Below are 17,302 nucleotides of genomic sequence, written 5' to 3'. Positions count from 1 at the left end.
CATTGAAAAACCCTCCATAATTCTATCCATTAGCAGGCTAAACATAAACCCCCTCCAAATTCATACAAATAAAAATGTCATTCATTGGAAACAAGATCTGCTCCACTCACATTTCTGGTGAGTATTTAGATGGCCAGGAACGCACAGCTGAGATAAGGCAGAGAACAGGGAAGAGCACTAACATAATATAGGCATTATTTCATAAGACTATAGAAAGTAAACCTTAACCTCCTCCTGCACTGAGATACAATGCATTCCATGACTGCATCCCATTTGTAACTATCAGTGTTATCAGTAAAGGGTAATTACTTGAGAAAAGCAGTCTCATAAGACGCCAAATTAGGACACAAATATTTAACCTGTATCACAAACTATGCGATGATAGGTACTTAGTTGAAGAGTAGATCTTTGACCATTGCTAACCACTTGTCATTTTCTCTGCTCTTTGAACAAAAATGCTTAAATAAAGGTTTAAAGGTCTATAACAATTTAGTTTAATTTTACCCTTCTGTGAGAACAGTATGTTAGGAATAGAAAACCCTGGCAAGGCTGAAGGAATGAGTTGCAAAATTTGACATAAGATATTTATTTTCATGTATACCTAATTGCAAATTCAATTCCGTTGTTGATTTTTGCTCTTTAATGATGTGGGGAAGCAGAAGGCATTGCAACCTTGATCCTTTGTGTTTGCCTGTTCTCTGGTAATACTTGTGTACTCAGTTCTCATAAGCCTGACAGAGTCCTAAGCTCCTATACAAAAGCAAATTCTGTATTTTGTGGCCCAATCACATGTAGTTTGTTGGCTAATTCCTATTTTCATCATGCTGATTGACTCCAAAGTATTTTAGTGGACAGCAACAGAAACACCATGGCCATACTGGCAAGCTCAGTTCCTGGACTGTAAAGAAGCAGCAGAGCAGACAAGACTGCCAGCTAGCTGAATATATGGTCCCTTCTTTAACTTTCTGAAGTAATCTGCATTATGCCTTACAGTCTTTACAGATCACAGGACACCGTGTGGAGGAAAAAAAGACCAGACAACAAAAAAGCGTTTTATATATTTAATTTTTCATAATAGCATACAATCTGAAGCCACTCATGAATAAGGGAGATGGCAAATGTTCTCCAGTCATTGCTTGCTGTCAACATACAAGCAGTTGAAAATTCAGAAGGAATGCTTTCTTATATCCCTTAATTTTAATAGAACAGAAAACAAAGTTTAACAAACTTTATTATCAATGATAATTCTAAAAAAAAACCAAAAGACAAAATCAATTAAGAAGTTAATCGTTTCTGGTCAACTAATGTGTGACATTTGACCTTGATTTTCAAGAATGGTAAAGCCTTGCAGTTCCCACTAAGCTCATGTAAAGCTGTGATAGGTTAGCAGTTCTACAGACCTGGATCATGGGATCATCAGTTTGCAGCTTGCAGCTTAAATATAGAGATCAAGAACAATGGCCGTTTGGGAAATTTTTGGTTTTACATGCAAATTGCCAAGCAGCCCTTAGCCCATCTGCTTGGGAGCCCCATGTTTATAAATATTCATATTTCAACTCAGTGTTTCAGAGAACTTATGCTCATTGATTTACTGTACTTAAAAGGCAATGTTTGAGCAATTGAGTCTTTATGTATTTTTATCTATTGCTGCCAATGTTGTGTGAATGCTTCTACAGCTGGCATTATTTATACAGTTATTTGAATTATGGCTAGGCTTCATTTCCCAAGCTGAAGTTCCAAAGCAGATGATAGAACTGGCTTAAAAAGAAAAGGAAAGGAAAAAGAACAAAAACAAACCAACCCAAAACACCCAACAACCCCCTCCTTCCTGCAGATCACTGTAATTTTCTGAATACCATACAACATTTTTATTCTGATCTTCTGATGCAAGCAGGGATCTCCATAGAAACCAGTTCCACACCATCATTTTCTACAGTGGGCAACCTATACCAATGCAGCTTTTATGACAAACCTGTCTATACACTATGGCTACACATCACACCCCCTACTTACTCATCCCATGAGTGAGATCCTACCAGTGGAAAAGCAAAACAGAGCTTGGTTTCTTTATTGCAGGGAGGGGTTTGGATGGTTGGTTGGTTTGGTTTGGTTTTGCCCCCAAAGAAGCCTCTCTTTAGGAAACTTAAACCTACAATGCCCTCATTAGTAACTCTACAATCTGTTCCATATCAAGTACATCTCAATTTGTCTGTTTTCCATATGTACATCGCCAGTTCTTTGTGCCTAAACAGGCACACACTCAGGGAGATTTTGAAGCAATTTTTACAATCAACCTGAGGGGTGAAAGCTGAGCTTAACAGCACATTTGTACTGCACTGCAAGCCTCATGATACTGGATGGCTCTTTTTCTGCCCCAGATCCTAGTAGCTTCCAAATATGTGACAATCTTCTGCTTCATTTATAAAGGTCATTGCCTATAATTACAAAGAAAGCTTGAAAACTTAGCCCAATGCTTGAAAAGTAAAAAGCAAGCAAGAGATCTCAATAACTTTTTTTCTTCTTTGCTAGTGTTGCAACTTTGCTCAAAGTGCTCTGAAATTTCCCATTTTACTGTTCACCGCAGATTCAAATTTCTTAAGAAAAGCTTTACTGAAAAAACCTTTCAGAATGCAAATAATGGAGAATGGAAATGAAAAGGGATTTTGTTAGCATTAAGTGCTGGGGAATTCTGAAACTTTCACCAAGTATTGCATTCACTGAATAATATCTGTTGTATGAACTGCTGAAGTTGAAGGTCTAGCAGAAAAAAAAAATTATTGTTTTCTAAAATATTTCCAAAAGATTCCCAAAGGATCAGAACTTGGACCTGACAGACTAATTTAATTCTGCCACTTGAAAATTTCTGGATATGTGATTTTGCAATCTTGAAATATTTTTGATAGACACTGTTTGATATGGGTATGAAACAAAATATAACACATTCTTCTGTCAGTAACAATATGAAAACAAAAGTCCTTTTTTCTAAATTGCATTTTGAAAGGGCCAGCTAAAACTCTAATATAAGCTCATGCTGAAAATGTCAAACCCATATATATTGAAAAAAATTCTTGTCAAGTACACAGTTGTAGTCCATTCAAAACCACTCTTTTTTATGGAGTTTATGGACACATCCATTTTTATAAACTCAGATGAACAGAAGAACATACTAAGTTGATACTGGGCAAAAAATGAGCTGCAGAAAGAGTAAGCTTGTTAAAAATAATCTAATGGCCAAAGAACTGAAAACTGGTATTTGCAGTAATACTAAAATATTTAAGTGTGAACAGCAGGCACGCCTTATTGCCTGGAATTTTAGATATTATCAACAGGAACACAAAATTATGTTTATTGTCATACACTAACTAACTTTCAGGACTATTTGTAACCAAAATTGTAAGAAAGGAAAATGAAAAAGCAGATTTAGTCCTTAGGAACTTGAGCACAATGATCTCAAGTTATATTGTACTTTACTGAGTCCCAAAGTAATTCTGTGAAGGCCATGCAGTTAACCTTTCTGATAGATGCTTCTTTCAAAGCACACACTTTTCATGTACAGACCTGCCATGCTTTTCCGAGCTCAGTCAATAGCACTGGAAACATGTACTGGAAGCATGTTGATAGGATAAACTGGATAGACCGATTGTTGAATTCCTCTGTACTTAAAATCCTGAACTAGACCATATACTCTTTTTCTGGACATTATAACTGCACACTAAATGGGAAGGGGACCTGGATGAATACAGGTATGTTGGGAGGGAATAGAGTGATGGAAGGAGTAATGCAAGACTGCATCATCTGTAGAACAGCCTCTCTATTACCTCTTTGTTCCTTTCAGTTCTACGAAGGTTATTTTAATGGCTGCTGAAATCCAAGATGTGCATCTATTGTGGCTGTAGGGCAAATATTTGAAGCTATTTTTCTTTCTGTAAAATGGCAAATGACACCTGCCACATCCAAATGCAGGAAAGTCGTGGAGAATATTCTGAGCTGGACTATATCCACTGGTAAGAAATAGTTCTGCAGCACGTAAACCTTCCAAGGCACACAAGTTCTTAGGAATAATGACATTAAAATCTGAAAGCTTTTCAAATTACAAAAAGCCTTTACTCTGGCTAAAAGGCATTAGGCTTGTAAACCATAATTTGTAAGATGATCCTTTCTTGATCAGAGATTACTATTCACAATACCTTTTATTTTTGTTTTGCTAAAATCAAATCTGAATCCTGAATTAGACAGCATTTTGCCTCTAAAGGTGGATATTTCTAATTGAGTAAGAAGAATTTGCAAGAAATCTCCTGGAGGATATTTTCATGATAAAATTGCAGGAAGGTTTTATCTGTCCTTGCAAAGAAATGAAGTGACTTTTACTAGTTTATCTGTGGACAGCCAACTTATTCTACCCAGCAATGTTTGCTGCAAAATCTCTAAAGGTACAATGGTAACATGACAAAAATAACTGCCCTGGCCGACTTACCACTTTCTGAGCTTTACTAAGAAACCAGTCTTACACTGGAATACTGGACAGTTAACCAGCCACACTATTAGACATGTAAGATTCAAAAACATGTTGTGATTTACTTTGAGTAAATTTTGTTCTTAAATGTACGTTTTGATAATTCTGAACTTTTTACACTTCACCAAAGCTGTTTACAGTCCAGAAAGACTCCAGCTGCAGCTAGGGCAATACTCAATGACGGAGGCTGATAATTTAACTTCGAGACTTTTATAATGCCTTCGTATGTGGTCAGTGGCCTTGCAAACCAAGAGACCACACACATGCAAACAGAGGCTCTCATAATTGCCTAATATTTTCACCACCTGTTCTTGAGCTATGTTATCAGATGTGAAGGAACCAGTAAAAAACAGTTTATAAGCTATAAATGGAAGCAGCTATGTCAGAGAGCTGATAAACATTTCAGTGCAAATTATTTGTGTAGCAGACTCTGTAATTTACATGACACTAAACTGCTTTAAAGTATTGGTTTCCAGTTACAGGATATCACAGTTGCTCTTTTGGGGTGGCAGATGTGTGCATTGGGGGGATAAAGGAGAAGCAGGCAGGTGATATTTCTTGTTTTACAGATCATGTCAAAGATAATACTATCTTTTCCTTGCTTTTTCTGCTTCATTTTTACCCCAGTCTGCTGCCTATGTGTAAAAGATTGGTTTAGTTTAGAAAAAAATCCCTAAGGGTGCCTACCACATACAGTGATTTCATAGTCCTCAGAGATGTTCACTTAGTGTGGACATGCTGATGTATCTCGATCTCCAGTGATGTCACTAAAATAAATCTTAAAAAAAACCAATAAACTAACCTTACCCACACTATAACTTTAAATTGACTAAAACTGACTGGAAAACATCTTTTGTGTGTGATTCAGCTGAATGTGAAAAAGAGGAAAGTGTCTCCAGAATCAATTGCATCTATACATTTCATACATTATTTCTTAAAGGCATTAACTTTAGAACCTATTTTAGTAGTAACTCCTCTGTCACTGCTGATCTGAATGAAAATTATTTGTGATCAGCCTCTTGTGGTACTGAATACTTGGTATGATATGTGATGTAAATAAGGAGTTAATCAGGAATATGTTGAATATGTTGTGGATATCAGCCTTATTTCCCCCTGACTTAAATCCCTTTCTATTTGTTACTTAAGCCCAAAGATCAGAACCGATTGATTTCTGAGAGAAGAAAAAGTGAAGTAGTTGCATACATGCAGTTAGCTCTGTTAGCTTTGCATATCTCATTCAAGAAAAATTCAACAGAATTTTAGTTTTTGTTTTCAGTGAACTTATCCTTGAAATTTTGTATTTGTATGTGCTGGCCTCTTCTTGGTTTTGGTGTAAATTGTCAGAAGTATGAATTCTTGCCTGTAAGAGTCTTTTATTAGCAAGATTATATTTTTTAAAATATAGAAAGGCTGATATTATAAATATACTAGTCAAAAGCCTGTTTCTGATATAGAGGCATCTACTATAAACCCTTGACAATTACAACTGGTAAAAATTATGTTGAAGAATTTTCCATAAATTGCTTACTGCATCAGTTTTGGAATTTCAGCCCCTCCAAAATCATCTTTCTATATGTGATAAAATTATTCTTACCTGGAAATCTTGCGAAAGCAATAGTTGTAGTTACACAACTCTGGAGATATCCAGTGACAAACTGTCAAGGTTAGTACAAGCTAGCACTCAAAATATTCTTCACTGTTCCATGTTATCAGCTATGATAATTTGTTTTTCATTCCTTAGGCAGGACATCAGCACAGGTATTACTGTGTAACAAACAGCCCCTTACTGGTGGAGCACTGCACAGAGATTGAACACTGCATTCGTGATGACTGCTTGAGAATTTAATTAGGGATTAAATTCTCAAGGTTTACTCTCTGTTCATCATCCAAATGACATAAGAAGTGTTTCACTATAGAAATCCTTTATGTATCCAGATTTGACAATTTTGGGTAGTTTTGGTATTGTTATCTCAAAACGAGTATTGCAGAAAAGAAAACACCAGCGTAAGGTAACAAGAATGAAGAGTGGTGTAAGATAGTGGTCATACAGGAAAAGATGAGTAAAAATGATTCTTCGGTTTGGGAAGTGAGGATTGAGGCAGGGTAAAGGACGGGGAAAGAGATCACAGGAAAATATTGTTGTAGTAAAGAGGCATAAAGAAGGATCTGAAGAAATTAACAACAGGGACATGCAGTGAAATTATCATACACAGACTTCATACTAACAGAATAAGCACTGGCTTTCTCCACACCTCCAAACTGCAGAACTTGGAGGCTTGAGATACAAATGTCTCAAACAGTGGCTACTGAAGGATGGGTAAGGTGTGGTAGCAACAGTCACACCATCCTCATCACAGATACAAGACACTTTTCAAGACTGTGGGGGCTAGATGGATTTGGGTCCAATCAATTCCAGCAATTCTGTAAGTTAAATTGTTTTTCAGTGGTGGTAATATTGCTTTTCAGTGTGGAAAATGTCTGTTTTGCACTAATTAGCTGAGGCATGAAAGTCTGAAACGTTGTGCCTGCAGAGATCACGGGAGGCTCTTACTAATTCTCCTGTCTAAAGCTCTTGTGCTATGCTAGCCTTTCTAATTCCAGCAGTACTTTCTATTAAGATTAACTTCAGTTTTCCTGGAAAGGAGATATTTTTCCATTAGCAAAGTCCCTTTGTAAAACATCCACAAAATAAAACAATGTTTTGGCAAGATAGCTCACCTACAGGCTAGAAATGAAGTGTGAAAATTGCTGAAAAATGTTACTTTTATTGCAAATATTTCATTTCTAACAGAACACATTCAGTTGTACCAAGTAATATATCTTGAGGAAACAACCTGAAAATTTCAAACCTTTAAAAAGAGAACTTTAAAAACAATTGTTTGGCAAGCTTTTTTGTTGTTTGTTTTTTTTTTTAAAGATGGTTCTTACCTGAAGTTTGAGCAATGTTCTGCTTCTTCCTTCTTGCTGCTTCTTCCACTAGCTTCAGCACCATGACTTTCACTAAGCAGGGTATCTTCTACTTTCTCTGGTGACTGACTGTGTTAATCTAATTGGGTATGAATCTCATATCCTTCAGAAGGCATTGCATCATTATGTCATTTGTAAAGAAGCAACAAATTTGACATTTTTTCTTCTTTTACTAAACAAAGGGCTTTTTCCCTCAGGCTACCCTAGCTATCTGTTTGCCTGCCAATCTCTAGCAAAGGAGCTTCTACTTGTTCCTGTCCTTGATTTATTGCAATAACTTCAAATATCCACTATCAAACATTTACGGTGAGTATATCCTCTGTGACTTTGGTGAAGCTCTGGAATTTACTTCAAAAGCATTCAGGCAGCAAGTGTTGGATCCACACAGATTTCATTATGACCTGGTAAGAGTCAGGTGGTAGGGAGCATGGAAACTGATTGAAGTTTCTGGAACCCAAGCAAAGTTTTGCACTTTGTTAAATGATCAGGCAGATTCTTGCTTCTCAAGCAATTTCTCTTAGCATGTGCAACAACAGCTAAAGCAAGGTCAAGAAAAGCAAAGCCCCACTCCAAAACAGAATAAATATCCCTTGGATGTCCAGAATTTTTCATATGCAAACGTGGATGCAAGTCTGTGTCCTTGAGTATGCAGTTGCCAAAAAGAATTGGTAACAAAACTTTCATAGCTGTGAACTGGGAATAGACAGATGCAGACCATCAGCTTGAATCCAGGCCGGGATAGCAGTTGCTGAAGCTCACTATGTCATGGAAACAACTCTGTAGTTTGTTAAAGATGGGTTAAGGGGCACAGAGAACTTTTCATTACCCAAAATTATGTGGACATTATTGTGGAGGAGGAATACTATGACTTAATTTCTCTTTAAGTCCTTCCTAGGATTCAGCTCAGCAAAGTGAGAGCTAGGTGCAAAGACTATCTTTGCCGTTACCTGTACTATATCACTTCTAAACAAAAAGGGGAACATCAACCCTTACTAGTTTAAAAGAAACATATCGTTATATTGGCAGTGTATCCAACCCCTACCTATATCCCACTCTAATCTTTAATTGTTATATGGTTTCCATTCAAGGAGAGACTACACTCGATTTAGACAGAAAGGATATCAAATAATGGAGTAGTGCCTTATGTACTCTTGGGGCATGAATTACCTGCGGAAAGAATACAGACATCATGAACTTTAAAGAAAATTAATTGTTTGCATGTTTTCCTGTTTTTCTTCAGGTGGTTAGGAACAGTCCAGCAATGTCAAGGTTGAAGCTCTCTGGTCACCTGAACAGCCAGCCAGAACTGATACGTAACTACTAGTACTTATACTAGTACTTTACTCAGCATGGCTGAGTGGACTGTCAGCAGACTGCTTACTATCACCTTTCACACTAGGCATTGCAAACCACTGTAGTAAAAGTGTTTAACAGGCCCTACACAGGAGGAATAACTACAGTTGCTATGAGTTACTCCAGAGTGCTAGTGACACCTTCTTGCATGGTCTCTTCTTGCCTCTTACATTAATCCTCTGTTGACAATAATGTAACAAAGTTTGCCTGCTTGTATCATGGGGCAAAAAAAATTAAGTACTCCTATCACATGTACATTGAGTGCATATCTTTCCTTCTAAAATTCACACCTCTTTCAGGAATTTCAATCTGAGTACTTTTTGTTTTCCTTTTTAAATGTGTAGTAACTGAACAATGGCACAATCTCCTTACACAGAGAATATAGGATGAATGTTTATTTATAAGACTAATTCTTCCTCTATCTACAGAAGAGTGAAGAAGGAAGTAAATCTGGCCTTTGATATCTGCAAGATAGCTGTGAAGTGATCATGAAGAGTTTTAGAGTTCCGTGTTGTTCAATTTTTTGTTTCTTTAGCTTGTACAGAAGTAGTTTCCTACCTGCTTATTGCAACCAGCTACCTAAACCACAGTCTTCCTTGCTTTTTTTTTAACAGATGACACTCAGACCTGCAGATTTTTCCAGAATATGACCATTTTCCCAAACAGTTACAGTAGTATAATGACTTTTCTGCTTTACTAAGCTCTGTTTTAATCTTTTGATCACCTTTCAGCTATCAGAGAGGTCTATAACCTCTGGGAGCAGGAAACAGCGCTAACCCCTAGCTGGCTGGGGGCATGGGAGCCAGGCAGTGAGCCCTCACTTGCAGACCACCTTGCCACACAGTCTTTGAATCATTCTGCAGCAGCAGCAACAATAAATCATTGCAAGGCAAAGGTAACATCCTTAAATTGCTTACTTTGGCAAAATTTCCAGTCAAATTTTGTTTAAAGAGTGATATAGGTTTGATATAAATTAAATAATGCAAAGGGGAGAAGTATCACAAGACCTCATCCTCAGAAGCTGTGGTATTGAACTGAGGTATGGGAACAAGTAAAGTCCTTGTGTTACTAATACCCTGTCCTTATTAATTGCAACAGCCCCACCTTGACTAAACAATGGCTTTTCCCCTCACTTAGGAAATGGAAAAACTGGCTGATCCTCCTGTGCCAAGTGCTTTTCCACCTGGTCTTCAGCGAGGCTGTGGGCATCTCTGGGTCAGAAAGAGCTTTTTGCTTCAGCCACCAAATCCTGTGTGGGCTCTCAGGAAGAACATTCTGGAAAGGAAAAAGATGCATTTTATTGACAAATTCCTTACTGGTTTTCTCTAAGTGCTGACTACAGGGCATGCGGCCATAGGTTCAAAACTATGACAGAGCAGAGGGACAGTAGGTAGGGAGGTACATGCAGAAGACACACAAAACTTGTGCTCCACCTCACCCACAGTTACTGATTTCAAGATTGCATGAGAAGAGTAATACAGGCTAATACTTTCTTGTATCTCCTATTTCAGGTAACTGGTAAAGCATTTGGTCACAAGAGCCAAAAAGAAAATACCAACAAATAACAGTGATTGAGGTCTCACATAAAACCTTGAAATGTGCGACTTTCCTTCTTGCAGTTGGTTTTACTTGCCTCACATGCAATTGACATAGCAGTGGGCTGTTCAGCTTCAGCTTAACTTAATTTTTTATTTATAGCACACACAGAGGCATGCCTAGCTTAAGGCCTGCAGCGTAGAGTTCATGATGACACACTTACATCTGCATGGAAAAACTGAAACAGGCAGAGGTATATCCCCTGTTGTCTTGAAGTACACGGAAGACCATTTTGCATACACAGCAAGCATATTCTGTGTTTATTTCTAATGTAAAATCTGTTCTTTACATTTTGTTTGATCTCTTTCTCTGTTTTACATACTGTGTTTCTTGACATCTGCAGTGCTGCCTGAACAACAATCATAAAGGTCCTAAAGCATCCTCTGGCACTGTGGGTGAAGTACAGATTTTTAAGATGTTTGCTGAGACAGACTGATCAAAGGATTTGTTTTTGCAAGTGTTTGTTTGCATATGTGTGCATGATCCCTGTGTGTGGCCTGTGTGAATACCCACCGCCATTACCCTGAAGGATCTCTAAACCACCCTCTCTGCCTGCGTAGAAAGCATCTCTCTACTGAAACTAAGCAGAATTAAAATAGTTACTTGTTCATTCATTCTTTTAAATACAACCCACTGTGGCCCCCAGTGAACCTCCTCTGCAGTTTTGCTGCATGTTCTTAGCAGCAGCTGGAGGTCCCCTCTTGTTCCCGCACAGGCACAGCGGAGCTGAGAAGCACAAGGCATTGGAAGCACGCTCTGCTCTTTGTCTCATACAGCAGCTGCTTCAGACTCCTTCCCCACTACACCAAGGCTCGCCAAAGCTGCTCTTCCACCCATGTTCCTCCCTCCTACACTCTGCTGCTGCTCTGTTTACTACTTCTCCCTCACTTGTGCTACTCTTTTCCAGCAGTTTTCACTGATTTAAGTCCCTCATTCCTTGGAGGCTGCATGGCTTCATGGCCCATAAAAACACTGTATTTCCCTATCCCTTCCCTAAACAAATAAGAAAGACATGAAATAAAACCCTCACAAATTAAGAGCTCACAGAACCACCCTCTTGACATGATTACTATAAATATTTGGAAGCAATTTGTTAAATTTCTTTCTTTCTGATGCATGCTTGCTGCTAGCAATCTACAGAGTTCATTTAACAATCAGTGCGAGTGGTTTTATATGTCACTGTAAAGCCTCGGGTCAATACTCTAATAGTCACATAGCTGCTTTTAGAATTTAGAATATTTTTTAAAATTTTAGTCAAAATGTTGCTGGCATATAAAATTCACTGGCAAAAATAGTGCTTTCACTTCACTGTTAGTATACTAAAAAATTTCCATCTTGGAAACTGAGATCATTGTTATCCACTTTACTGTGAGTAGTCCGAAAATCCAATTCCTGTTCCAGAGCAAAATACATAGTATCTGAACAGTGCATTTCTTTTAATGTCATTATCACAAAAAGTGGTAAGTGTTTTAGCCCCATTTTTCTGTTAGAGAAACTGTGGTAGAGGGAAGATAAATATCTTTCACAAGGATTTGAGAGTCTTGCTGGTCTAATGACTTTCTGTTAGCCTATATTGCTTCCAGTTTGGGAAGGCAGAGTGCTCAGATTCTTTTAATGTATTTATGTTATCCACCTCAAAGCTGCTTTGAAATGTTAAACCACATGGCCAGGAACCACAAGTTCTTCCTCCTTCCAAAGCCGAGTGCTCATCATATTTTACTACTGTGTCAAACTCTGCACACAGCACTTACTTTTGTGAACGAGGAAAAAAGGAGGCAGAAAGCATGAAGGATGCACAGTTGTCTAGGAAACTGGTACCAGTATTTCCACTTCCTGATATCATATAGATATGCAGTGGACTACAATACCTGCTGGGGAAATTGCATCAATGTTCTTGGTAGAAACATAGGTCCTTTCACCATTTACCTCAATGTATCCCAAACCTCCCCTTTTCTATCAATTTTTTGTAACACAGGATGTACTTATTCATCTACAGTTAAAGTGGTCTGTGTACCTTCAGACTGATGACACTTAGCACCTTTATTTCAGACATTTCTTTTCTGCTTACAAAGATGAAGAAAATTTTGCTATAGAGAATCAAGGAAGCATGCCTGTGAGAAGTGAGCTGATGCATGAAGAAGCAGACTGGGACTGATTTTTTTCTTACCTTTGGCAAGTCAAATATCCCTTGTGGTTTGGGATATTGTGAAAGGCAGGCACTACTCTGGTAATTACTTCCCTGTCACTGATGTAAACAATTTAATAACAAAACATAAAACTAATGTAGTGGGGTCATCATCTGAAACTTGACTGCACTTAATTTCAGTTCTAAATCCTTTTATATTTGGAAGTACACCAAAGAACTAACTCAGCATTTCTAACAGTCAGAGGTAAATAAATCTCTCAGAACCCCATTTGTGTACTTCAATGGAAAAATGTAATCTCGTGGAAAGGAAATAAAAATACAGAGTAGTCTGTCAGAGTAACCTATAGCCTTTTCTGGACACTGTACCATCAAAGCTTTGTTCCTTTAGATTTTAAATTTTTTCATTATAACCTTATGTACAAGCTTAACTACCATGTTTCAAAATAACTCTTTTTATATTTAATGTAAGTAAATGTGATATGAACCTATTGATTCACAGTGACATCAGAACCTTAAAATGCCCATGTTAGATTTTTTTCACCCCATTTAAATTCTTAAAAATATTTTTGTTACATTTACAGTACTAGTCCTGCAAAATAGTTTTGCTTCCTGACCAACAAAGGTAAAATAAGACATAAATGATGGCATAGTTTATGGTTACAGGAAACAGCACAACAAGGAGCCATGGACAAAATTTTGGTGTTACATGCACCACAGTTTAGTTTACACACACAGAGCTTGCCTGCAGCTGTATTTCACGACAAAATACAATCCCTCCGGAGAATAAGGCTACATGTTTTATATTGTCCCTCGATGTCAAAAATATTGGACCAAAGTGATGTTGATGATTGAGCAGTTAGCACCCACTTCTGTTTATGCTACAGGTTTGTAATCTGTTGTACTACACCACTACTGCTGATGAGTAGTAGCTGCAGCTGTCAATGATGCAGCATAATAAAGGGTCATTTTTGCTATTTAATTGAAGTGATATGCTGCACCTGCCAATGTAGCTTGGGCAGCAGATTTCTCCCTACAGTACAGCCTCCATTTGTACTGTCACCAGTCTGGAACTGAAATGGCAGGCAATTCATTGCTCCTCCATTTGCAAACACCGAGTAAGTACTGAGCTACTGCCTCAATGTTATACTGCTCAGCTTTTCACTCTCAAGACAAAAACAAATAATAAAATGCTTTAGTTAAGGATCCTTACTGCTTTGTGCAAGAGGTGGGGCACTAGCCCCATTTTACTGCTTACAGTGAGTAGTTATAGTCTGTAATTTCCTCTGTGCTTTCAAATTGTTACTGCATTCTTCCCACCCTGACCAAAAGGTTGTGAAGCATTTCATGCACTGTTAAATAGCAGCTTCTCTCCACCCTATGAACACCTGTATTTCATTGTTGGAGAGTGAACTGACCTGCCCATTTTCCCTCACTGTGGAATGTGCTTTAAGAATTTTTTGAACAGCATTAAGTGTGTACAAAGGGTCACACCTTGTAGGCAAGAGCTGACATCAGAAGCATATCTATCGTAATTCTTGTCTTTAAGCTTTTTCACTTCTCTCATCTTGTCATGCTCCTTCAATACATCCACATTGCTTCAGCTGAGAGGGAAGTGCCACTTTCTCACTGCACCACCACCGTAGCACCAGGAGCCAGGTACCCAGCAGGCACACCAGTAGCTCTAAATTCCTTAGCTAGTGCTAAGTGGTAGACCTCTGGCTGTTCTTGGGCTTATTTTTATTAAAATGAATTGAAACAAATTCTCACATTCTTTTGCTTTTTTCCCCTTCATAGATGCACAAAACCCACAGATGTGGGCAAAAATACGAGGATGGTTATATGAACTATGAAACTACTCTCAGTCTACTTTGTTTTCAGTATGGATATAAGGAGACATTTCTTGGGCTAGCAGTCTTGATTGATTGTTTATCCAATGGTAGTTATATGGCACAAGCAAGGACGAAGAAATCAGTATGTGTTCTTCACTGAAAACAACAATTCACAAGGAAGCGGGGCATAAATGTCATCCAATATTGTTTTCTGACAGGCAGCACTCTGTTATGTGGAGGTTGCAACTGCAGTGGCTTTTGCTGTAAGAAGTGGCAAGCAAGTTATTTGCTTCTATGACTGTTATGCTTGTGATGGGATCATTGTGTGTGATGTTACCTGCACTGTACTGCTTTTTCAGCTTGAGCTGGCGATTTCAAGAGCTTGCTTCTACAAAGCTCCCTACGTGGTGCTGAGCTGCATTGTGTTGATCCACCAGATAGCTCCAAGGTAGCTCAGGAATCCACACTGAATTATGCACTATTTCACACTGCAGGAAGCCTAGGAGAGTTTATTTTTTAAAATGGAGCCAAGGAACTTCAACACAATTCTTGAAAAGTAGTTGCATGAAATGTTCAGCAATGCCTATAGCTAGGGATTTAGTGAAATGACTGAGTTCCCGCTAAGGGAATGTGGACCTGGTTCAGGCAAGCACATAACAAAATTAAATACAAGTTAGAGCCTCACTCTTCTTTGTGTGCTGTCACTTTCCCTACCTATCATTATCTTTACTGCACTTATTCAGCACAGGTAAGCTTCTGTGGCTAGGAGTGTGTACTGGGTCTGGCCAGGATGGACTTCACTTTCTTCATAGCTGCCATGTTTGGATTTGTGGTTAAAACTGTTGATAAGACACCAGTGTTTTAGTTGTTGCTGAGCAGTGCTTGCACAGCACCGAGGCCTTCTCTGTTCCCTCTCTGCTCTCCCAGCAAATAGTCCAGGTGTGGGCAAGAAGCTGGGAGAGGACAGAGTCTGGATAGCTGACCCAAACTAACCAAAGCTTGGCTTAGCTGCTGGCCGGGGTCAACCCACCCCAGAATCCAATTATTTAAATGAACAATTTAACTCTTCAAGCTAGCACAGGTCTAGAATAGAAGGTTCTCATTTTCATGAATCTGGAATTGGTCACTGCTGAAAGCACAGCTGTGCCTACTTCATAGAAGAAATTCATGTGCCATTTAATCTAGCAGATACCAGAAATTAGAGTACACTGAATAACAAAAATCCATGCTAATTTGTCTTGAATCAGTGCATTATACATGTATTTTGTGGTTTTCTCCATGCTTTTTGGGGAATGATTCCAAGGGATCTTTACTCCAGGTGTTAATACCAGATCTGATTTGTGACTGAGAGTTGCCCTCCCTCTTGGACTCTATCAGCTCATTTAATTATTATTGCTACTAATACTCCATACTTCTCTAGCTTTTTCTCTATTTTCAACTGAACTGCTCAGAAGTGCTTTTTTCTTCTCCCTATATACTTACCCACAGGCATGGGCACAAACATAGATCATCTGATGTGTGTTCTTCAAAGTGGCCACATAAAAGCATGGAAAAAGGCATAAGATCTGTAGTTTTTATAGATAATTAAAGTACTCGCCAATACTTTAAAGTAATTTTTAATAAGTGTTTTGAGTTTTATTCCTTATTTCTAATGTTTTATAAATTTTAGCCTGTGTCAACAACTATTACACATTATTTAGAAAACAAAAATGGTGACAAGTTTTAATACCAGGAAACTGGCATTCAGCAAAATATTTCAAACAGATGTTGTAACTTCAAAAATATCAAGTCATTTTTAACAGAAACACTAAACCAAGTAACTGGTAGTGTGGTAATTTAGAAGCCAAGTATTACTTGTAGCTCAATTATTAATGAATGGTACAAAGCTTAAAAAATTGTGTTGCTTCTGGTATTCCAGTTGGGAGTCTGAAGAGGGAGAGGTGTGGAATGAGACAGATATGTAAAGATAATTTGATTCCTCTGATTGCTTATCAAAATCTTAAGATTTTTACTTCCCAGGGTAAAAAGGCAGTGCCAATACCAGGGGCAGCATGTTCAGAAAGAAAAACCTGTATTCATTTGTAGCCTTCTTTGCCTTCCCTGAGAACAGACAGACATTCATGGTTTATAATTATGCTCCCCTTTCTTCATAAATCTTATGCCTATAAAGCAGTTTATTAAAGCCCACAATATGTTCTGTTGAAGTATGCTTCTAACGGCACTAGTGGCAAAAATGATGAAGTAATTGTCTCATTTAGTAAGATCCAACTTCTACTGCAGTTAATTTCTAACAAGTCAGGAGCAAATTCAGCAAAAGGTTATATTTCTTGCTATAATTTCTGCATAAATGACATAGGAAATGGGCTTATTTTATTTAAATGGATGTCAGATGTTGCTAAAAGACAAGAAAACTCAGTCACGGGAAATGACTCCTTAGTACAGCAGGGTGCTCAGAAGGCTTATCATAACTGCTGGCTAAATGTGTAGGTAGTGAATTCTCCAGCCAGGGAACAGAAAACAGTTTCAACTTCCAGCCTTTCAAAAGACCCTTTCTGGAAGCACGTCTTACACCTCTAGGTGATTTGTGTAATTTCTGCATAGAGAAGGTCAATGCTCCAGTACTAATGACCTGGTTTGACACCCCTTAGCAGTTAGATAGATGGTGTCAGTAAAAAAAAGAAAATAAAATCAGCATTTATCAATAGTTCTATATGCACATTATACTTCAGATAACTTATGGCAGGCAAAAATGTTTTCTATTGCAAAGAACTCTACAAAAAAAAATTTTAAACTTGATTAATACCGGAAATTACTCATGTATCCTTCTGGAACACGTTTCTTTAGGGAAAAGCTGGAAATATTGCTATGTCAGAAATGCCTGATTTTCAGTAGAAAAGA

At 38.0% G+C, this 17,302-nt stretch overlaps 1 long non-coding RNA gene across 1 annotated transcript in view; it reads right to left on the bottom strand.

Moving 5' to 3' along the window:
• Nucleotides 1–1,047: 1,047 nt before the first annotated feature.
• LOC119141123 overlaps nucleotides 1,048–17,302 on the bottom strand; it is a 32,100-nt gene continuing 15,845 nt past the window's right edge. The window contains exons 3-4 of the long non-coding RNA XR_005101850.1: nucleotides 9,938–10,108; nucleotides 1,048–8,647 (exon numbers count right to left, since the gene is read on the bottom strand). This is a non-coding gene — a long non-coding RNA (uncharacterized LOC119141123). The remainder of the gene's footprint in view (nucleotides 8,648–9,937; nucleotides 10,109–17,302) is intronic.

The sequence above is a fragment of the Falco rusticolus genome, chromosome Z, assembly GCF_015220075.1.
Source record: "Falco rusticolus isolate bFalRus1 chromosome Z, bFalRus1.pri, whole genome shotgun sequence".
NCBI lineage: Eukaryota > Metazoa > Chordata > Aves > Falconiformes > Falconidae > Falco > Falco rusticolus.
The sequence above is the reverse complement of the archived record's forward strand: the minus strand, read 5'-3'. Positions and strand labels throughout refer to the sequence as shown.